Source organism: Aythya marila, assembly GCF_965140915.1.
Source record: "Aythya marila genome assembly, chromosome: 9".
Taxonomy (NCBI): Eukaryota; Metazoa; Chordata; class Aves; order Anseriformes; family Anatidae; genus Aythya; species Aythya marila.
In genome coordinates, this window is record NC_139050.1 from 13225632 (window position 1) to 13250516 (window position 24885).

The 24885-nt window shown below is 44.1% G+C and overlaps 1 protein-coding gene across 2 annotated transcripts in view; it reads right to left on the bottom strand.

Moving 5' to 3' along the window:
- The window catches only part of LOC309881459 (glypican-5-like), a 369768-nt gene that overhangs the window by 57280 nt on the left and 287603 nt on the right, over positions 1-24885 (bottom strand). The window lies entirely within an intron of this gene.

Sequence of the window (24885 nt, forward strand, 5' to 3'; positions counted from 1 at the left end):
ACAGTCATTATTTTGAAAATCAGCATCAGAAAACAAAATTCAGAGTTCCAATCTATATTTGTTTCTCATTTAAGCCCCCCTCCCCCTGTTTTCCCCTAAACTAAGCCTGCAGTATTTTGATTTAAATTATAGTCATCAGTTAAATCATTCATTTCAGGTAAGACAGTAAGAGTGATGTGTTGTAAAATTCATTCTTCAGCTAATGTGGGGGAACTTGATTTTAATGCCTGGAACTGAAATGGCTTCTGCTTTCTGTGCATTTGCCATTGAAAACACCTCCAAAAATAGTAAGGCTAGAGAAACAGTGTGGTAAATGAAACTGCTTTCTCTGGACTTGTTTCTGGCAGACTTGGCTGCATAAAGGGAAAGACGTTGTTTTTTAGGAACTGTCCATGTTTATGAGAAGGCTAAATATAGACATGAAAAGGGAGGCTGTTCCTGGACAAGGAAAGCAGGCATGTTTTCAGGAAAAATTTGCATGGGATCTTACCCACTAACCTAGAAAAATAAATGCTATGTCCTAATGCACTCAGGGAAAAGAAGAAAAAAAAAAAAAAAAAGGAAAACAGTAACACACCTGTATCAAAGTGAGAAATTCAACACCTCATGGAAACACTGCCATCCTCTCCTGTCTTGAAATCTTTTCTTCATTTATTTAATTGAAAGTTTGGCAATTAAATGAACTGTTTAAATCCTGACTTGGCTAGAGGGCAGCATACGTGGGTATTTTGCTTCAAGAAGACAGGAGGAAAAGGTGCATCAGGGTTTGAGGTGAGCCCCCCAGCCCTTACTGTGGGCAGGAGGGAGCAGGACCCTGCCTGTTTGACAGCTGCACAGCACCAGCCAGCTGAGGCTGCTACACACGAGCCTAGATGGATTCGTGTTCTTTTAAATCCTTCCTTTACAAGCACAAAACCATCTTGCTCAAAAGCAAGAGTGAAACAGTTCCGATAAAATCTGTGGAGGTGACTAATTCGGGGACTGAGCATAAACAGGAAACACAACAGCTGCATGCAGCTTGCTTCAGGACCAGGGAAACTGCTGTGGAAATGCAGTTTATCATTAGAGGCAATGAGGTATTGAGAGAGTGGGAACGAAGCACTTGCTCTGTGTGACAGGCCCGGTACCAGCTGGGGGAGCAGACCCCAGCTGCACTCCCTTTCACTAACACAGAGCTGCCCGGGGGGCTGCAGCAAGCCGTTCTCCCGCCTGGCCCCCTTCCAGGTGGGGACACCCGTGTCACACAGCTGTGGGCGGCCAGGGCCTCGAGCCCCACCAGTACCTGTGCGGCTGCTGGAAACCCTGCTCTTTCCTGGGATCTTGGTTAATAAAGGCCTCATTTCATCCCTGAGCTGAGCCTGGAAGAGCCACGAGGAGGTGGGAGGCGGTAGTTAGCTAGTCCTGTGCTTCTGCTATTAGTGCTTCTGTGTTTTTACCCTCCATTTTTCCTGTTGTGCCAGCAGAAAGCAAGCAAGGTGTTCATTTCAAGCTTGCTCTGGTGCCAGTGGCTTGCCAAGAGCTTGGCCACAAGAGCAGGAATGTGCTGACACTGGGGATCGATTCTCTCCATCACAGCAGGCTGTGAATCAGGCCTGGAGCTGGTGCTTGGTGCCCAGCAAACACAGGTGGCAGGGCAGAACCTCCCAGTTTCCTTTTGGGACACCCCCAGCAAACTCTTTGGGACCAGGACTTGCTGCTGTATTCTCATCAGTGATCCTACTGCTGGCACTGTGACAACACGCCCTCAGACATAGGAGGGTGTTAGCACTCTACTGACGGGAAAAGTGACCTGGAGATGCCATCCAGAGCTCTGGTAACTTCTGCAGTGCAGAAACAGCAGCTGTGTCTACAAGCCAAATGGTGTTTCCATAACCTTCAGCATATCCCCGTTCCCCTAAGCAAAGTCCAAGCCTCACGTGGGCCTAGCAGCTCAGCCTGGGAAACTGTCTGCCCGCATTTCCCAGCAGTTATCTTGTGTATGAGCTTGGCTCAGGTATGTCTGCGCAGAGCTGCTCTTTCCATGACTCAGAAAGTTGCCCTGTGCTGGTCAACAGCTTTGCTGCAAACATGCCAGAGCACTGACACCTCTAATGGTCAGCTGCCTAGGCAGACTTCAACATCTTTGGCCCTCCAAACTCCAGTATTTCAATATGAATATTATGCACATATGTATTGTACACGTTACACAATATGTATACGATTTATTGTTAAGGTCCCTTCCAACCCAACCCAGTCTATGATTCTATGATAACAAAATACATTATCTAATTCATTACACATTATATTATACTGTATGTTTAATGTGTATATAGAGTGCACCTGTGGTATATATCTTACCCTACTGCATGCTGTTAATTGGAAAATTATGGCTGCACAATGAAAGACAACTGATGTAATGGCAGCAAAAATAAATATAGGGACTTAGAAGCTGCACTAAACTTCTCATCAAGCACAGAGACTACCAGGGACCTTAAAGTAGAAAGCAGCACTGCAACACCCTGCTCTTCCAGCTGGTGTTTCCCAACAGCTGCACACAAACACCACCTTCCCCTGCTCGCGCTGCAGCGCAGAGCTGGTTGAGCTGCTGGAAGCCAAGGCCAGTTTCCAGATTTTGTTGATTTTATTCTGGTTCTGCATAACGCCCTCTATCTACTCTTCTTTTCTACTCTTCCTCCTCCTGCTAGCTCTTGTTTTGCCACCCAGCCTCTCCCCCCAGCACAGCTCCTGTGCTGCCTGAATCCCTGGCGCAGCGAGCCGAGCCGGGGCGAGCTCTGCCCCTGGCAGATACAGAATCACAGGCTGGTTTGGGTTGGAAGGGACTTTAGGGATCATCTAATTCCAACGCCCTGTCACAGGCAGGGACTCTTCCTACTAGCTCAGGAATCCTGCCCCATCCCAGTGCACAGATATCTCAGCTCACTGGGACCAAGCACGAGAGCACTGCCACGACAAGAGCCAGGAGCAGTGCTGGGATGGCTCCGTGGTGCTGCAAGCATGAAGGACATGGGGTGGCATCAGCACTGCTGGGGGAGCAGCAGGCGTGCTGCAGGGGAGGGCATTAGCACATCACCCATTAGGAAGCCTTGAGCTGGCCTAACAGCCTGGGCAGGGAGGGGTTATACTATAGCACTGCCAGTGCTAGAGAGACAATCCAGACCCTAAAGTGGAGGTGAAATGCACTCTGGACACATGAAATAGCTCCAAGTTCATCTTCTGGTGCATCCAGTCATTTCTGTGAAACAATTTCAAGGCATTTCACATGGCTTGTCCTCACTAAGAGCCTCCTCTGCCATGCAGATATTTCCCTTCCCCCAGTTCTTACATTACTACCATCGAAAGTCATTTAATTTCAATTTCAGAGCTTGATTGGGCTGAATGTAATGGAACCAGATGCTGTGAATGAATGAAAGTTCCTTCCGTGAACACCCATCACATTTCTGAGCTAAGTGGGCCATGTTCAGCTGCATGCAGGTACTTCATATGCTTTCAGATAGTTTATCTATCTACACCAGGTATGAAGACAGTCCAATGAGCTGAAACTAAAGTAAAGGCATTAAACTGGCCTTTGTTGTCTCAGAAAGCAAATACTATAAAGCTTTAATTGCTAGTTAATCAACACACTCCAAAATAATGAATCATGTTATTTTTCTTGGTGCTTATGAGGTTTGAAATAGTGAGAAAATTATACACTCATTTTTCCCCCAAGGGTTTTTGGTTGTGGACTGTTTCAAAGGCAAAACAATTTAGCCCGAACATTTTACTTCAGTACAATCACAAGGCCAGGGCTGAATATGGCTGCATTAAAAACAGCATCTGCGAGTACGAGGGGCTGCTACGCAAAGAATTTCCTTTAGAAATATCATTTTGCAGAAATCCTTTTATGTTCCCTGTGAATATCCCCTGTAGACTGGGATGATAGGGGTACACAGTGCCAATAACGAAGCCAGCCTTAATGGGAATACATTTGAGACTACTGGTGCAATGCCTGAAATTATTCAGAGAGGTTTCAAACAGCATTTTTCTACCTTTTTCTAGTGGCTCTCCAGATGTTAGCTGGCCTTCAACAGCGTTCAAGGAATTTGCCACAAAGATATTCACAGAATTCATTTTGAGATAACTTTGACAGAAATATAAAACATTGAATTCAGTGAAAGAGTTAAAGATAACACATCAAAACCACTGCATTACAGATGGAACTAGCATAACATCTCCAAAATTCATCATTAAATAGCACTATTAATCTTGAAGCATATAACTTTTTGAAGTTAAGGTGGTGATGGTCCCATCTAGCAGAGGCAAGTTTCAATATAATTTTGTGAAAGAATCCATCTCCTTCAATCTGTGAGCAGTAGCTTCAGCAGGAACAGAAACAAGGTGCCAGAGCACCCTCATCGCTGGATAGAGCCTTTCCTTCACTCATGACTACTACAGCATTATTCATCAAAATCAAATGGCAAACCAACGCCTATAAGGCACCTTAATGGGTACTAAAAAGCTCTCCTGAAGTCCATTAGCCTTACTACAGCCCCCCTGCCTCCTGGGCATGCATTTTTATTTGCTCTGGAGCACAGGAAAAGTTTCCTGCTCTGTGCACAGCACCTGGCACACTGAATCTAGGTAAGTGCAACTCTTAGGCACTGGTGTGACGTCTCCAGGCTTAAGCCCTCCATGCAGTTTGAGCGCTAGTTTCACAGATTGAGAACTGATTTAGAAGTACCCAAATTTAGGAGTAGTTTCATGGACAGACGTGGGCAATAGTTGCACCCTGACACAGGGACCCACTGGATGTACTAATGGTAGCTCTATTCCATGGTTTAGAGCAGAAATTGGTACGGGGACTCTTAAGTGCCTTTTTTAGACTTGATCCTTTCTTTGCCAGAAGCGAGCATCCAGAACAGAGCATCACTCAAACAAAGCTCCTTCTCCCAAGGGCATCCATTTACGCAAGTTCACCCCAAGTGCCACCAAATCATCTCCTTGTTGGGAGACACACAGGTGAGCACGTCGGGTAGGCTGCTCACAGCACAGGCACCGACCCCGTGGGACCAACACCCCCAGCACAGGACACCACCGTGCCCATGGGGCTGGGACTCTTCTCCTGTCGGCCCATTGCACAGACACCCTGCTCATAAACGGGGACTGCACACCGCTAAATGCTGTAACCGAAATCACCAAGAAAACATGCAGTGGAATTTTTGAATTAAAATAATGCTTCAAACAAATAACACTTGCTCTGATCGTGGAGAGGCATTCCTGCTCCTGATTTAAAGTTTGATATTTTCAGACAGCTGCCAACATCAGGACATCTGCTTTTACTTTCCTTGATGATACATGTACTTACAATACCAGCTATTTATTATTATTATTATTATTTTTAAGTCTTCCAGGTTAAGAACAGTTCTTTCTCTTGAATCACATGCAAAACCATGGTTAACAAAATTATTTAGATAGCCAATAGCCAATTATTCCCCAAATATTTTTCAGTAGATGGCCCATTACGGAAATCAATCAATTATGTTGCTTCTCATTAAACAGTCCAGCACTGCCATGAATGTTAAACATAATGAATTTCATATTTTAAGATAATCTCCATACTTGAAGTCATGAGGTTAGTGACATTATTAGCCTTTTCCCTAGCTAAAGCTCTTTTATTATTTCTGATTTTCTTCTCCTCCTAGGAGAATATAATTTATAAGGGCGATCTACTCTAAGCTAGGCTACCTCTTGAATTCTTGCTGATAGGAAACAACCTTATCTACTAAAATAACAGAAGAAAACTACTGAAGTATTTTTATATTATGGATGACTTTTCCTGTTGCAAAGAGATTAATTTAATACCACTAGAATATGCACAAAAGTGACTTAATACATACACCATGCAAAAAGAGGAAACTGAGCTACTTGTGCTAAGGAGTGGTTCCTGTACAGCTGGGCACGCAGACCTTCAGCAAGAAATTAAACTTACAAATAGAGTGTTCCCAACACTGAGATGAACACGGACTCTCTCTTTTCACCAAGCACATCCACCATAAACAGTAAACACCGAAATAACCTTCATCTCACGCGTTAAGGGATTTCACTGGAGTCCCCACACAGAAGTCCCTGACAGTGGTGATATTGGCTGCAGCTGAAGAGAAGCCCTGCCCACACAGCCCAAACGTATCCCCACACTGGTGCTCTGGATGCAACAGAAGATGCTTGGTGCTGTTAAAGGCAGGCTGCCTCAAACAAGCAAGCAAAGGTTTTCATGTGAAGCCACGCAACCAGCAGCACTGCTGTTTTCTAAAACATAGGAACTCATAGGAAACAAAATTATTTTACTCAGTACTGAAAATATTACATGGTCTTCACCAAGAAGGATCTATAATGCTATTTCTAGAGCATACCATCTCCAAGCACACAGATCCAGTGAACACATGCAATCCATTTGTGAGACTGCTCCATATCCTGAAAACTGTTCCTCACAACAACAACCAAATCCACCGCTTCCCAGCACAGGCTAAAAACCAAGGGAGCTGAGGAATGCCCCTCCAGAGCAAACACAAACCACAGACCCACCAAAGGGATCAGCACTAGTGCCATAGAAGTATCCCTGTGCAAGCCTAGCTCTCCTTGATTTTGCTGAAAGGTTTGCAGCATCCATCCTGCACATAGGACAGGAGCTGAGTGCTAGTTTGTCAGTGCTGGAACATTTCCTTACTATTACTTTCCTCCTGTAGGAGAGCTGTGCCTGCAAGGAGAAAGATTTGAGCAAAACTCGAGCACCAAGACTGAGTACTTCAGTCTTCCTTGTGGTTAAAACTATTATGGAATGAAGCTGCTGAATTCAAACCAGCCAGCTTGAGTTCTGTGCAGAGAGCTCAGACTGGTCCCAGTGCAGACTTCATGACAGGTCCCTGCAGCTGCAGTTCAGACAAATATCCTATTGCCCTTTGCAGAAGTTTATTTGAGTTCAGGAAAGGAAGTGGTGAGAGTGGTTGCTGTAGCTGACAATGACTTAACTTGAGCACTGATGTCATCGCAGCTATCTGATTTTTTTTTCTTCCTGGAGTATTCTTCAGCTTTTTCATCTGTGGATGAGTTAGAGATGCTGCCTTAAGAAAGAAAGTGTGCTTTATACAGAGGGTGTAACATCTGTGGCTTACAAAAGCAAGGGCATAAGACTAAACATTTCCATTAATAACTGGAAAAAAGGAATGTCTTTGTACATTACATCCTTGTAACAGCTTTTGTGATTGTATTTATATAGCATCTGGGGCACGGTAGATTGAGACAATCTGTTCTCTGTTAAATTTTATACCACCTTGCAAACACGAACAAGACTTTCCTATGGTATTCCTGACCATAAATATGTTAGGATAGAAGAGAACAGTAACTAAAATTTCAAGTAGCCTCCAACTGAAGAAAAAACAACTTTTATAGTTAACCCAGAAGAGAAAAAGTCTGCTGTTCTTAAGACACAGCCAGTTTACACCATCCAACCAGAGCACAGCAAGTGCTTCACTTCCCAGGTCATATCCTGCTTTTTCGGGTGTAGCAGCCACAGGTGTTCCCACCTGCAGGGTCTGAAGGTCTAGGACTGCACCACAAATCGACTCCGTAGCTACCCCGTGGCCCTGCTGCACTACCCAGGATTTGGCAAGAACCTCCTCCCGGCCTGTCCATTTCCTTAGGATTACTCTCAGATGTGCAATAAAACTTTCACATACACATAAATAAAGCAATGGTTTAGCAGAATAAGGGATTAAAGTTTCAAGTTCTACCACCCATATTATTTGGAAAAAAAAAAATATAAAACAGAAGTGATCAAGCCCTGTATGATACAAAAATAATTGTTTTCTTAGGCGGTTTGTATTACCTGCAAGTCCCAAGGCAAGAAATTAGAGTGCAAGTCCATCAGGGCGAAGGAGCCACAAGCTTTTCCTGGCAGAAGAAGGGTTCAGAGGCTGCTGAGCAGGAGCCCGAGGCCGTGACAGCCCTGGGGAGTGCAGGGCCAAGGAGTGAAGGAAGCCCAGCATTCAGGATCCCAGGGAGGGGGATCTACAGGCATCCTCATCCACCAGGAGCTGGGACGAAGAATGCTGCTGAGCGCTCTCATGACTACTGTTTATGGCAATGTAGAGCGGGACAAATCCTGAAGCCCCCGTCAGCACGATCAGAAAGCTGGAGTTTACATTTGTGGTTAGGTTTGACTGGGGCTTGCCGTGGTCAGCACAAGGCAAACTACAGGGCTGCCAGACAGCCTGGCTCTCAGGGTGTGCTAACTGTACAGACCATGTCTGCAGGAGGAAGGAATCGTTTTTACAATACTGGCTAGTGCATGGGAGGAAGAGAAAATAAGTTTGAAGAAGGTTCCTGGAGCAACACTGCTTCAGAAAGCAGTGGAAATTACTGGGAAAGAAAAAAAAACACAACCCAGAAACCAGCCTCATGTTTAGTATGAGCTGGTGCAGCTTGACTGTGATCAGCACAGGCAGCCCTGCTTACCCCAGACATGAATTTGGGCAGCTCATCTCTGTGCTGCCGCATTGCTTGGGACCAGCCCCAGTTCTGAAGCGCAAGGCAGAGCAGAGAATCCCAATCTGCTCTACTCAGTGCAACACAGATAGCGTAAATAAAATAGTCACAGCGTGGGCTCTGCCCCTTGGGATTTATTTTATCTTCCTTCACTTAAGGCATGAATACGATGTCTTAATTCAGCCCATTACCTCCTGTACAGGACTGGAAGATGCACACAGCTCTTGGTGTGCCATGGTTCATCCCAGGGAGAAACTTTACATGGGTTCTTACTATTTCTTCGTTTCAGAACAATCCCTTTGCACAGAGAAGTCCATTTCCCCACTGAAATTGCCTTAGCCCTGGGGATGGGCCACAGGGAAAACGAATGCACGAATGAAGCCCAGTGGTGGCAGGTGAGGGTCGTGCTTTAATGGCTGGCCTTCGGAAATGCTCACCCAATTGGAGACCAAACAATGCCCTGGCCACCACAGAGCTTCTGCCCAAAGCTGAGGAGTGGGGGGCAGAAGTCTGAGAGCAAGGGGATTACACTAAATCCACTGCAGGCTTTCCACTGCTGGGAACTTTGACGTCTTTATGACGAATGTCGCATGCATTCACGCTCACAGGCTCTACCCATAACAAACAGCAAAAGATCACAGAAATCAGCGTCAAACAGGATATGCCCTGAGGCTTAGTAAACTTAAATTCTGTTTAATTGTTGTATGAACTGTCCAGGATACTGTTTCTCAACTGCCAGGTCAATAATATTAGGCAAGAGAACAGACAAAGCATTTGAAAGGTCACAAGATGGTGGAAATTGCTTTGCTACCTCCGATCAGCTTGGGCCCCGCACACCAACCACCTGCCTGGCACAGCATCCTCTGTAAGCTATGCACTGCCAACGAGGATGTAAATTTTATCGGTTTAACTGTGCAATCATTAAAAATATATGACTTCAAGAGCAAGAATAAAAAAATGAGGGGGAGTCATAAAAATATTGAGTTTAAATAAATGACTGGCAATCTGAAGAAGCTGCAATGTGCTGGTCTGGAAGAAATTGTCAGTGCCTTCTGTCAGGGCTGCAGGAAGATGGGATGCTCGGCTGATACTGTTCGTGGTAAGCAACGTGCAAGATGATCTAGACAATCTACTGAAGCAGGTAATCAGCTGGATAATTTAATATGATTTAAGGAAGGACAATTATGCATCTAATGGCTAACAGCAACGCAAAATACATCATGATTAAAGTTTTGCTGGAGGAAATAGAAAAGGCTAGAATACTTTGGGAATTATAGTGCAGAGAAGAAAGATCAGTGCATCATCTCAGTACATACAGCGTTGTGCAAGGGGAAATAGAAGAAATGTCACATAGCACAGTGCTTGGCTTAGTTTTGGTCAGCACAGCTGCAGTGTTAATTCCTCAGTTTAAGACATGATTTTGTATTAGGAATAGTGAAAAAAAGCAAGTCCCACTACTGATTCAGAGACCTGTAAAAACAATTCCAGGAGTCAAACATAGCAAGCCAAAAGAGTAGGCAACTAGACAAGATTTCTTCAAAGCCCAGCACTACAGCTTCAGGATGCTGTTACATTTCTATAAAAAGTTAAAAATAAAAATGTATATATAAATAGAGATACATAGATAAGTCTGGTGGGAAGGTTTTTTGTTTCCTTAAACTAAAATCAGGTAAGGGCAGGCTTTGACTAAGTTCAGCATAGAATCCAAAATTATTACTGGTGGAAGACATGGACCTTTCTCTGAAAAAGAGCGACTGCAGCCATTCCTTTGGTGCTTTAGAGTAGACAAAAGCCACTTACCAAGAGGAGAAGGCTTACTGCATCACAGGAGGGAGAATCTGGTACAGGTGCCATTTGACAGAAGGTAAGCGCATGAGACACACCTGCTGGGGCACCACACAGCTTTTTATAAGGAAATGTTTTGATTTAAACCTTTTGGGGTTTGATTATTCATTGACTTTATGGGGCTAGTTAAAATCTAAAAGCAGCACATTTTCCAACCAGCCAGAAGTATGAAACAAGCTCTGCATTTGAAAAGGTGGTTATGAAGTTTAAAATAGGTGCATAGAGGGAAGATCAGTGAATCTCTGTGAATATATTAAGCAATAGCCAGCACTTGCTGAAAGTTCAGGCTGTGTTTTTTTTTTTTTTTGTCTATAAAGCAGATCAGCCACTGAGCACTGGTTCCAGAGGGGCAAAAGCCTCTACCCTGCAGCCCCTGTGCTGTCAGGAGGCAATCACAAGGCTGCAATGCAGGCAGGAAGAAGGCCAGCGCTGAGGGATGTGGGTGGAGAGATCTGGCATCTCTCCTGCCAGCTGTGTGAGCTGAAACAAGCCACTTCGCCCCTGTGCCTCATTTTCCTTATCTAGAAAAGGGAGATTATTGCCACTGAAGTACTCTGGCATTCTTGAACATAAGTAAATTGAGGGGCCTAACATTTATTTATTTTTTAAATAATAAGGATAAAAAATATACACTGGTACTTTTAGCACCTCTCCTGTTTTCCCACATGCAGAATATCTCAATCAGAGCTTTCTCCTGCAGTGCATTATTTCCAAACTTTAATTTCTTAAATACATCAAAAAGGCAGGATGCAAGAGAAAAAGCAAGAATAATATTCTTGTCCCAGAAAAACCTAGAAACCAACTCTGGATGTTAAGATAGACCAAAATGTATGTATAGCCATCTACTGCAAATGTAAGTTTAATTTCCTTAATCGTATGATTTATATAACAGCATTTTTACACATTCAAGGCCTCTCAGTGTTAACTAGTCCACTGGAAGATATTTTAAAACCAGAGATTTCAGAAAAAAATATCCTGTAGAAAATAGAACAGGGCTTTTAGTGCTCTACTTGTGTCCAAATAACAAGACATATATCATTTTCTAATATTGTACTGCATATACTCCTTCTGCTATTATTTAGAAGCATTAGGGCTGTTAACCTGTAAATGGCAGCTGCAGGGCCAGGCAATAAAAGTGCACTTAGAGCTATTTTAGCTCCACATGTAAGTAATTCAAGCTTTTAAATTATTAGAAAATGCACTAATTGTGACAAAACTGAGAGTTTTTTTTTCCACCGTTCATGTAACATACTGCAAAAAAGAGATGCTATTTCTCCAATCTGCCCCATGCACCCCCTTGCACTGAGAATCTCTTCTGGTTAGGGGGGTCACTCTGCAGCAAAACAGCCTGGACAGAGGCCCTCACACGATCACAGGGACAGTAAAAAAGGGCAGCTTATTCCCCATTCTTTACATATAGCAGTCACAGCATGTAGACTCCTTTGCGACGATGCAACTCTTTCTACAAGGGGAATCATCTTCAGGTTAAATAATCAGAAGCACACCAAGGTACACCATAATGTATAATTTCAGCTACCAGAACTAAGTTAGTAAGACCAAATGCTTTGTTAGCTGATAATTGGATTGCTTTGGTACAAAGAGATAAACAAGGAAAATCCTGGTGGTGACCGTAGAGGTATAATCTCTCCCTACCAACCCCCTTGCCAGCGCTCAAAACTCAAGCACTGGTAGAAGGAGCTGAGGTTTTGCCTGTGGTCAAAGCACTGGAGTCCTCTTCCAAAATGTGTCAGCCTCAAAATCACACTTATGCAACAGAGATTTTCTCTCTGCACTTTCTACCAGCACTACATAGAGTGATTTCCAACCCAACCGAAAATGTCTTCAGCTTGCTGATAATTTAATTTCAAATGGCACCATGATGTGATCAGAAGTATTCCCTGTCCCGAATTAATAGTAGATGCATCTTAAAAACAAACAAAGAGCAATTCTTTAAATAATTGCTCATTGATAGGACTGAAAATGGTTCTGGCACTAAAAACACAGCCCATCTGGCTATGGAGCAGATTGCTGAGCCCACACTATTAAAAAGTTTCTTGACCATTACAAAAGCTTTTTTTTTAATGCAATGCAGTGCAGTTATTTATCCCAAAAGGGTAGCATCAATTTAACAGAAAAACAGGCTAGAGATCCAGCATCTTTCTCAGTCACAGGGGCCTAGGCATCCCCCTCCACACTGGAAACCACAAACCTCCTGGCAGCTGCAGGGTATTGGACATCACAGATGTTACACACTGCTCTTGTGCTTCTGGGAAGGCAAATCCAGCACTCAAGCTGCAGTCAGCTCCCCCCAGCCTCTTCTTAAGGGGCCTGATGGCCAGGCACCACATTTTGGAAACTCTGGCTTGGATTATACAGGCACCTCATTGCAGCATTTCTTTTACACTGTTACTTGTGATGTCCATCCTAACTGGAAGGAGAAACACCACCAGCCTTGGTTGAAGCTCTGATAACCAGCCCATCCTACAGGGCTACTCTGGAGGTTTTGCATTTAGGAAGTCAAAAGAACAAGACCAACAGTGTTGCCAACTACTCTGATTTGTGCTGTGTGTTCAGTCTTTTCCCCTTCAGGCTTTCTGACATTAAATGTATTTCTTCTGAATCAGCACAGTTGTCTGTCTAGTCTTTGGCTAGATGTGCAGGCTGCAGACTGAGCCAGGGACACATCACTAATCTGTTTGCTCTCAGTGACTGTGATGGCCAATGTGAGCTTGCAGAGGCAAGGAAAAAGCATCCTTGTTCACTGGCAGTGATAAGGAAACAGGTTCCGATTAGCTGCACGTTCAAGCCTTGGCCACCGCATCCATCACACAATCACTTACATTCCTGAGGTGACACAATCCCCAGGAAAAAAAAGACTCTGCAGCGTAAATCAAGCAGGAGGGCAAATGTACTCTAGAAGGAAGCAAAAGAACTCATAACATTTCACAGATGCTTAAAATAAACTGAAGCCTCAGAATAGCAACAAATACAAGCAGCTTCAAAAGACTTTGAAAAGAGAAATTAAAACCTATTCCCAAATACCAATTAGTACATCTGTTGTTACAAGACCTTTTGTATAGTACCAGCCTTAGAGAAGTCTAGCTTTATTGATACAGTATCTTCCCAAAGCACTCATGTTTATTCATAGTTTAAAAAGTAATGATTTTATCAGCTAAGTTTCTAGATTGAGCTTTTACTGATGTTTAAAATCAGCATATCTTTTGGAACTGGCTTCACAGAGTTGGTCTGAGTGAATAAAAACCAACAAAAATGACAGCCCTATACAGCACGATTACATTCATTATCTGTATCTCTCTGATGTCAATTATTGTAATTAAAAAAGAAAAAAGAAAAAAAAACCAAACCTGCCTTCAGATGCCAGAAGTTATCCAGTATCTGGAAAACAGACTATGTATTACAGTTTTAGCCCTACAACTTTAGAGAAGCTGCTCCATGCTAGAGAAACTCCACGGTAGAAGATTTATTCCACAGGCTGTTTCATAAACTGCTCCTAAAGCCTAAAACCAAGGAACACGTTTCTTCCTGTTAGCAATCGGTAAACCTAATTAAGGAACAGAAATATTGCAAATGAACACACTTAATTTTAAAGCAAACACTAAACATATGCAAACGAGTATTGCACCGAACAAGTAGCTGGACATCCTTTTTCTCTGTTCAGATCTCATGAGCTCTGCAAGAGAAACAGCTAGCAAGTCCCAGAAGGGAAACAAATCCTTGCCATCTGGGCATTACAAGCCCCTGCAGCTTCTTCTCTCCACTTCCCTAGAGAGCCAGTATTTTACAGAGGCCTGTACACAAACAGTTCTGCTCTTGATAAGATATCTTCAGCAGAAAAAAAAAAAAAAAACAACAAACCACACACACACAAAAAAAACATGGCATGGGCTAGCGTAGTGTGTCCAGAAAGGAAAGGACAGAAGTCCTCTCTGAAGTCTCCCGTTCACTGAGAGCCTTGTCAAGCGTGAATTGGCTGAAGATGTTCCCCCAGTACCCTTTCCTCCCAACAGAAATGGGGAAAGAGTCCTCCCTTCATACAGCCCAAGGGGACACAGCTCAGCCCTCAGCACAGCCAAAGTGACTGGTGGCTGCTCCGAAAGCTGTGTAATTACATGCAGTGCCACATGTGGGGCTCACGGCAATGCCAAAACGTAGACCACAGCCTGTTTAAACATGTTTAAGAGGAAATCATTAAAAAAAAATCAACAACAACTAAAACAATGACTGATAGGAAAAAGATGGGCTATGTATAACATAATTGAAGGGTGTATATAAAGGGAACAGTGATTTGTTTAGTCTGTTCTTTAAAGGACCCTTAAATAACATAACATTGCTTACAGCACACCAAGCCAAAGATAAGATTATTTTAGGTTTATTTTGTGCTGTGGTTTTTGTTTTTAAACCACTGCAGGAAAAGAACAAATCAGTGTTTGTTAATTTTAGCTTTTTGACAAAAAAACAGAATAAATTAGCAATGTGAGACTGAAAATGGACTGGGAAGGGCCTAAAGAGAAGAGCACCTGAAGGGACGGAGCTTCAGGAAACACCTGCCTGTGCCAGGAAAGGGGAAAACCCAACGGCTGCAAGTCCTGGCAAACCACACAGCTCCCGGGCCCTGCCCTGCACTCACACTTGGGCTGGTGCTGGCCCTCCGCACAGGCACCTGGTGAGCAGGGCTTGCTCACAGGCAAAGTCAACTATGCAAGAGAGAAGCTGCACGTACCGATCTGAGCCATGCTGCTGTTGGTGGTGGGAGAGGGAGGAGATCTGCCTTTCCACAGCCCTCTGGAGGGAACTCCCGAGCATGAGCAGAGGGTACCGTGGCAGATTTCAGCTTCTGCAATTGCCTGTGTTGGCCACGTGCTTCACCTTGAGCTGTCATGGTCTGTGCGTTTGGCTGTGGAATCTGAATCTGCTGTTGGGATGGCTTCCAGAGTCGCTTTGGGCATGTTGCAGAATGTCTGTTAATCAGTTTCTTGCTCTAATAAAATGAGGGTTATGGTATTTGCTCACTGAATTATAGCCTGAAAAACCTTTTGTGATTTATTTTACATACCTGATTTGAACAGCACAGTGATCTCTTAACTTGAAAGTGCTTCAGAGCACACAAATGGGCTATCTGGTCTTCTACTTGCAGCCTATTAGCAATATAAAGACCTCAAATGATGCAGAATAAAGACTGCTAATTCCTGTAGCTAGCAGGGGCATGGCCAGGCTGTTAATTGGCAACAATCAAGTTATAGTTTCTAATGTGACATTCAGTGGAAGAGCCTATCTTAAATGAACATAATGCAGCAGATGACTTCTTTCACTCTAACTTCTGACGGTTACCAGAAGCACCGTGAAGGGAAAAGCACTGCAAGGAATCGAGTGCTTGATTTAGTGTCACCAGGCCAGAGAAAGAGTGGTGTGTGCTGACACCTCTTCGCGGCCAATTTATGTCTTGAAAGCTCAGAGCGATAGCTACTCCATGCAAGTGCAGATGCCTAGAAGGGATTCTGTTGGCTTTGCTCCATTCATTTTGCCTGGCAGCCTGAAATTTCCTGTCAGCTCTAGACAGGTCATTTCAAAGGTGTCAGAGTCTGTGAAGGGGATCAGTACTTGCAGAGCCACATATTTCAGACTATCCAGCATGTTTTCCTATGTCCAGATCTAAACAGAAAGCATTTATGATAGATTCTCTGCCTTGAAGCTCAGAGTAAAACATCTAAAGAAAAAGGAAAACCTAAAATCTATAGAAGAAATTAAGCCACTGCCTTTTTTTTCCCCCACATCTCCAGAGAGAAACCATCAGTCACACATTACAAACTAGATTCGAACTCCTGACGTGAAGCTGCCACACAAAGTGCCAAACAAGATTATGTAAGCTGCAGAAGGGAGAACACAAAGCAGTTGTTCTCCCCCCTAAAACTTCACAACAATGTAGTCATATGCCAAATATATATCTTAAATTACAAGGTCTGGACCAGATTTGTTTTTGGTTGTACAAGCCCTGCCAATTCGCTTCACTCAAAAGCTTGACCTAAAACATGTATTTCCACTGAAGTTTACTTTGTGGAATTCAAAGTACCACTTTGTAGTGGGCTTACATGGCAAGGTTTTGGTAGCAGGGGGCCATAGGGGTGGCTTCTGTGAGAAGAATCTAGAAGATGCCCATGTCAGGTGAGGGCCCCGCTGCTGGCCAGAGCCAAGCCAATAAGCAATGTTGTTTGCACCTCTGTGAGAGCAGATTTAAGACAGGGGGTAAAAAAACAAACAAATAAAAAAAAAACACTGTCTACACAGCAGCTAGGAGAGCGAAAGGAGTGAGAAACAGCCTTGCAGGCGCCAAGATCAGTGAAGAAGGAGGAGGAGAGGTGCTCCAGGCACGCAGCACAAGTCCCCTGTGGCCTGTGGTGAGGACCATGGTGCAGCAGGCTGTCCCCCTGCAGCCCATGGAGTACCACAGTGGAGCAGGGGTCCATGCTGCAGCCCATGGAGGAGACCACGGGGGAGCAGGTGGCCCTGTGCTGACAGAGGCTGAGGCCTGTGGAGGACCTCTGCTGGAGCAGATTCAGGGCCAGACCTGTAGCCCATGCAAGAGCAGGGGATGTAGGGGGAGCTGCTGCCCATGGGGGACCCAGGTTGGAGCAGTTTGTTCCTGAGGGATGGACCCCATGGGACAGACCCATATCTGGAGCAGTTCTGGAAGAGCTGCTGCCTGTGGGAAGCCCACGCAGGATCAGTTCATCAAGGACTGCATCCTGTGGGAGGGACCCCACAGCACAGGGGACGAGAGTGACTGAGAAGGAGCTGTAGAGAAGAAGTGCTACAGACTGACCATAACCCCCACTCACCTGTTCCCCTGCACCGCTAGGCGGGGAGAAGGTGGAAGAGGGTGAATGGGGGGAAGGTGCTTTTGTTTTTTTTTCACTCTTTGTTTCTCACTTCTCTAGCTTGTTAGTAATAGGCAATAAATCTTACTACCTCCCTATGCTGAGTCTGTTTTGCCCGTCAGAATAATTGTTGAGTGATTTCCCCGTCCTTATCTCAACCCTTGAGGTGTTTGCACTGTATTTTCTCCCCCTTCCCCTTTGAGGACAGGGACTGAGAGAGCAGTTGTGGTGGAGCTCAGCCACCCACCTGAGTAAAACCACTGCACACTTATATACTCACACAGTACTGGAAACACCACTCTGCTGTGTTGCTCCTTCACATTTCCAGAGCATTTAACACCATGAATGCTGTGCAGAAGGCAGATGGCAGGCTAGGTCCCAGCCCCTGGGCTGATTTCTATGGAGAAGGTTCCCCTCTGCCTGAAGCTCCACAAGACTGAGGCACGTGTTTAAATTCCTGGTTCATCTTCCCAGCTTTGTTTCAGCCCTCCTTACGGACTGAACTCTAAAATGCGCACAGCTGGTCATTCTGCTCTCCTTATCATCTTTCCTCCAGCGTTACTCTTCCCTTGCTAAAGCTCCAGTGATGGGCAGCATGCAGTGGGCAGCCAAGGGTCTGGAGACCTGGCTGCATAGCCAGTCCTGGCAGTGGGAGGTATAAACCCCATGCTCTGACCCCTTCTGGCTCCTCATCACTTCAGCCTGGCTTGCCTGCAAGACAGGGCTGGCCTCCTGGATGACCCTGCAGTTCCTTGCCTTACTGGACCCTGGCACAGTTACATCTCCTGGACAGAATGGCAACACAGCTCTTGAAGAACTGGGAAGAGTTCATATAGTCAACATCTGGCAGCAGTTGCCAAAACAAACACAACATAGAAATATTTGTAAAATGGCCGAGGAACAATATGGATAATGTGGCATAATACTATAAACAGAGAAGCATACTAATCAAGGAACAATAAAGCTTTTAATTATATTTTAGAGAAACTCACTTAAAACCAATGCAAAACAATTCATGCAGAATGGCTGGCCTAATTCCCACTGACTGTCTCTTCCAGTTCTCCAGCTGTAAAATTAAGAAAACAAGTCTTGGGGGCATAATGAAGAAAAACAGATGAAAGGCTAAAGAGCTCCAATCCAGCTGTAATGGATACCACGCAAGTAGGTGGGCTGGAGAAGACTATCCAAGGAATACAAAGTTGTGTTTGTTTGGAAGGAAATACCACAAAGATCAGGAGAAGACTTTCAAAACTGGCCATCAGGCACACAAGTGCAGATTTACTAGTGAAGTCAAAAGCATTTCCGCTCACTCTCAACTTTACTCCTCAGTTATGGCCATCTTCTGTGATATACTTAGCACTACACCGGTCCTTCCTTTCAGCTGGGCTGTGCACGGCCTGACACACTGAATCTTTGGCAGCCCATGAACAAGGAGCACACCTACACTGCCTACGCACATATGAGGCCATGATCAGGGCACTCGCTAGACACTGCGAGAACTGCGCTGCTGAGGTGGTCCTTAAGGGAAGCACAACAGATTAAAGGGCAGTGCTGGTGCCTTTAAAAAACAAACAAAAAAACTGTTCAAAGTAGGCTTTCAACTCAAAACTCAGGATAACTCTAGCTATAAAACATTACCAGAGTCAAAGCTGTAACTGCATGTTTAGATGCTACCAAAATGAAGCTCTCTGTGTGAACAAAACAGACTTCTCCCCTTGGTTCTCCATTTCCTAGTGGTTTTGCCTACTTCTACTAAAGAGACCTCAAGGATCTCTCTTCCACAAAGCTCTTAATAATACACCATATTTCCTGATCATTGAAATACTGGAGAAGCGGGATTTCTTTTCAGACTAGGGTCAAATTTCTTCTGCTTCTCTGTACCCATCACAGTCTCCCCCTCCTTGCCCTTGACCCCCAAGATTTCCCACTCTTGTCAAGAGTAGATGTATTTTGGTTACTCCTGGTTGCTGCCGTTCTATTTTACCATTTTTCTCAAGCCTGCTGTACTCCATTCCTGTCATCACTGAACAGAAACAGCCTTCTTAAGAGAACAAAAACATTTTGCTTTTAAGGCCATTATGCTTTATCACAGTAAGTGTATTTAAACCATAAACTACATAATTCACAGCAATTTGGTTACAAGGGAGAAGAAGGAAATCGCATTACTGACAGATTCCTAGGCTTACTTCTTCTATATCCGTTTTGCGGAAAATAGGGCCTTTTCCACACAAGAGTGTTGGTTTTTTGTTTGTTTGTTTGTTGTTGTTGTTATATTTCAGGAGAAGAAAGCTGGTTGTTGCTGTGGGGGAAGGCGACGGAAATGTGCTTTTTTGTACTACAAACAGGAGGACTGTGCCAGCTCTCTAGGAATTATGAAATAAATCCATTAGTTCCAGTGATGGACTCTACACTACGCCAACTCCAGATACTGCTTTTTAAGAGAAGCTCAAGAGGCGCACTTCATAAGCTGACGGAGAGCTGTGGAGGGAATTCCACAGCAGCCCCCAGAAGGAGCACGTGGGCTTGGAGAGCAGGGGGAAGGCGAGCACGGAGCATCGGGGAGAGGCAAGTTAACAAGTCAGCTTCAGGGTCAAACGAGGAAAGCCAAAGCATTCAGCAAGTGGCCCAGCTCCGGTGGCTCCATCCACGTCTGAGGGCCCAGGCAGGAGCTGGAAGGGGGTTGCAGGGCCCACAGCCAGGGCAGGTGGGATGGGTCCCAGGCCAGGCCGCACAGAGCACTTAATAAGGGCTGCTGGTGCCTGCGGGGTCCCGACAAGCAGCTGTCCTACCCAGAGAAGCTGTAGAATTCATGTGAGAGGATCGTGGCTCTGTAGGGGCTCACAGACAGCCAGAGTCACACAGAAGACTGACAGCACTAAGGGATAGGAGCTCACTCTGGATCTGACTGGAGAAAAAGACCACCCCAAGTGAACGTCAGAAATAAGCAGAACATCTGCAAACAACGGAGAAGAGGATGGGTCAGTACATTCTGGCAATCACGGACTGTGTGAGATACCAAAGTCCACCTGAGACTCAATAAATATAGGAAAACACATGGCAAAAATGTTCTGCAGCTGTGTATGTAAAAGGAGAACAGTGAAACAGAAGAGGAGCTGCGATACTGCTGACAGGGATGAAAAATAAAAGATAATCTAGATCACAACTAAATAAATGTGTCACTTCAGTTTTAAATCAGGATGAAAGTATTGGAGATGGGAGAAAATTTAAGAGCACTACTGGGAATGAGGATAGGGAAACAAAGCCATCTCAGGTAAAAGCAGAACTCCAAGAGTCCCAAGGCACTAGGGCTGTGTGAAAATTAATCTTCAGGGGAAAACTCTGAAAACCCAGAAAAGTGCAGGAGAGCATCAAGTAGCGAAGACTCTGACAACTCCATCAGATGGGTCTTGATACCATAAAAGCAGGAAATACTAAACATGGTACCTGTGCTTAGGAGTGAGACTGAAGGGGAGACAGGCAGCTGAAGGCCATCAGCTGCCTTCAGGGGTGCTTGCAGGGTTGGGGCCTGTTTTGCAGCTGTGAACGTCAGATGAGGAAGTGAACGGAAAATGCTTCTGAAGTTAACACAGAAATATCAAAGGCAGATCCTTCCTTTGATGATAAAAAGATCTATTCTAACTGGATCTAGAAACCAACATTTGGTATGATGCCAAATTTGGCATTACTAATCAAGATAGAAAAAAAAGGACATGCATACAGAAATTTAAAAAGGGGTAAAGATAGGTTGAAAGGTGGGGAACAATAGGTAACACGGTACGGAGGACTACTGGGTACTGGAATAAAGGAAAAAACTCTCAAAGGTCTCAGTATTATTTTTCATTAAAAAATCTGGACTCTGAACCTAGCACTTAATGACCTGGAGGCAGAAGACACTGCCAGTACAGCAAAGCATCAGAACCTCAGACTAGATGATCTCAAAAAGAGGATTCAAAGGAGTAGGGTGGAAATAAAATACCAAGTTTTAATAAAATAAGAAATGCATGGATGAATTTCTGCTATGAGGTGGAGGGGTCATCAGCTCCAAGTACCACCTACAAAAAAAGACTGGATAAATGAGATGGTAACAGAACAAAAGAGTTAATACAGGAGAGAAAAGCTCATCTTATAGAAGGAGACTAAAGAACAGCTTACATAACGTGCCATAAAGTTTGTATGGAAAAGGGGTGAGACTTTCTTCATGCAAAGGTCAAGAGACAAGGACAAGGTGGGGAGAAAAACACTATGAAAAGACCAGTGCTGGAACAAGACGACTGGCAAAGCCAGCTGAGAACAGATTTTGGAAACATCGGGAAAAGGTGACTCAAAGTCCCAGTACTGCACAGTGAGATTTTCAGGGTGAGGTAAACAGTGGAGATTCTCCTCTTTTCAGGCCTCCACAGCAGTTATGAATCCCCCAAACAAAAGGCTAAATGGCAATTTATATTTAGAAAGCTACAAAAAGATCTTACAGACTCCTAAGTAATAAGGTATTTTAATTATAGGCCAGTGACACTGTAAATAACCTAAGTTACGTACAAAACCTCTCATAAGAGTGGGGTTCCTGGTTCTGGTCTTTGCTCCAAGAAGCACTCTGCCACAGGCAGGATAACCACTGTCACACCCCACTGTATGCAGACCAGGTTGCTTTGGGGTGTATTTAGGTTTTTCCTTGTACAACATAACCTGGGAGCAATATAGTGCAAAAATAAACATGGGGTTACGGGTTGACTCTGGAATTGAACTTGCTCTGTCAATGACCAGTGCTGGACTTTCTAACAACACGACGTTAGAAAATATTTTTGCCCATATAAAATGCAGAAGGATGCTCTAATGCTGGGACAGAAGATAAGCTCCATGGAGAGAAGCTGAATTAATTTCATTGTACTGCACAGAAAACTACACAAGGGATACTATTATATAAAAGAATTATTCCTTATCTAATTTGTGCACACCCGAAGGATTGTGTCCAGTGCCTGCAGACAACACGTCTAGGTATAACATTAACACACTATCCAAGACGCACACCTTATACCATGCTGAAATGGAGTACATTTTCACTGGGGCCATAATTCCACTAGAGAATCCACTTTTATAGAGAAATCAATTTTTCACTTTCATAGCCATGTTTAAGTATTGTGATAGCCTTTATGATAGCTTTCTCAATATTAAAAATACAACATCAAATATGACAGAGCAATAAAGATGACACTTGACACTTATGAATATGATGGTAAATGAAGCAGGGAGGTCTGTTGTATTTTTATTTTTTTTTTTTAAGATGAACTGATACACTGCAGCTCATTTTATGGGGCTGACTCCCTGGCAGTGCTGCTTTTCTCTACTTTTTTTTTTTTTTCTCTTTCATAGGCTTACCAGTGCTGATTTTGTTCTTGGTTGCTGTCAGGTGTCTTAGAGAAGGGAGAAGAAAAGCAAGGAGGTGCAGGATGATTCCTGTTATTGCATCTGGCACTCTAGGGACAGTTTGGCAACTCCTTTTAATTAAACAAGTGTTACTTTTTAAAGTTTGAGAAATCTGAGCTGGTAATATGCAGCTGGGAAAGCAAACAGAAATCAGTTCAGCTGATAAGCACATGTCGAAGATGGGTGAAAGGAGGAAATGAAATAGAATCCCACATGAATGCAAACATGCAAAATGGCTGGGGTGTGTGCGCATGTGTGAGCACACGTGCACACAGTGACAGGCCAGCGAGGGCAAGGGCTGCAGATCCATGAGGATCTGTAAAATGCACTCCTCAGAAAGCTGTTTGGTTAAGAGGCAGAGAAACAGGTGATTTGGAGGCATGAACCCATTTCTGATAGGACATCACCCGATACCACACCACGCTGAGCAGCAGACCGAACATGGGATTTGCCTCACAGCTGGCAGCACCCAAGCCTGCTCCCTCGGAACAGAACACCTCTCCCCCTTCAAACCAGACAAGCAGCAGGAAAATCCATCCCTGATGCACAACAGCTTTGTCCTAATCACTCCCTGGTGCCCATGCCCCACACTTGGCCGTGGTGGGTTTTGCTGCCACTGGTGCCAGCAGGGTACGAGATGGGGGAGCTGGCACCAAATGCTGGAGCGTGAGGGGTTTCCTTCCACTGCACACCTCCAGGATTCACAAACTGGAATCTTTCAAACTGAGGGAGAGGATGGTGTCTGGAGGATGTTGCAAAGATATTTCTGATTGGCAATGAAGGCTTGCAGAGAATTAGCAGGGAATTAGGCTCAAATAGAGTTACTGCGACCGAATGTGGTCCTACGTGTGATCTGGTTGCAGCACTTCCAGGAAGCGGTGCCTGATGAGCACGGAGGTCAGCCCAGCCAGGGAACACGGGGCTGTGCATGGCCAGCAAAGAGGCAGCGGGTGCTGCCTGCAGAGCTGCTGCCAAGGGAGATCTGACCAGCCAGGAGCAGCGCTTCCATGGGGATGCACGACAGCATGGACCAGCCTCACTGCAGGAGCGGTACTGGGACACCAGCCGTCCTATTGCTGTCCCGAGCCCCAGCAGAACACATTCTTTTCTACCTATAAAAATGCCAATATCTAAATCACGAGGCACTGAGCTTCTGAGACACAGCCAGAAAACCAGTAGTTAACTTTTATCCCCATAAGCAATACTGAGGGAATGTTAATAAAGAACAGAGAGCAACAGCCTGAAGTTTCACAGCTAAAATAAGAGCCTTTCTTTCTGCAGCATTCCTCTGCCCTCCCCTTGCCCATTCCTCTGCAGCAATCGCTGTCCCACTGCCTGCAGCCAGCTCTCCTGAGGAGGATCTGCTCTGCAGAGCACCTGCTCCAGCACCGCACCGATGGGAGGCTTCTGACATCTGAACACACACCGGGATCGCAGAAGTGCCCAAGAATTGCAGGGAAAACTAAGGGATTTTCAATAACAAATAGATTCTTGGACTCTAGACATTGTGAGAAGAGATCATTGTACTAAGCTTTTTGTGAGGAAAAAAAAGTATATATATATATTCAAAAAACAACAAACAAACAAACAAACAAACAACAAACTCAAGCTCTTTATCCCCTAAAAATTAAGAAAATTAAAACTATGCTGATATTTATTCCCATAGCACAAAAAAGAGCATATAGAATGAGAAAATACACTGAATTTTAAACATTTCTAAGCAGTTAAACCATCTTAAATTGAGGCTGTTCACATATTATCATCTTTAAAAATGGATTTTTTTTTTTTATATTTCACTAAATCTGACTGTTTCATTTCTCAGTCAGAATTGCTAATCGGGAAGATGTGATAGAATCTGCTAAATCTCAAGAGTGCTAAGATATGAAGGGCCTTTAGCAGTGGTAACAGGTAATTAAGTTTGTTATGATTTTCTATATATTCTGCAGCAGAAAATCTGATTGTTCTTTTGGCAAGGGGCCATGTCTGCTTGCCTTCAAAGATGGCCTGTTCTAAATTTTCAAAGAAATATTATTTAAAGTTGGAGGTAATTTTATTTTAATATAGCACATAATACCAATGTGTGTTCTTCATTACATGTACCAATTAATTTTTTTGCTAATGTACTACTGTACTCAAAACTTGTGTGATATTTTAATACATACTCAAAGCAAAGATGAAAACACTGACAGCAGGTACGTAGTTGAAGTTA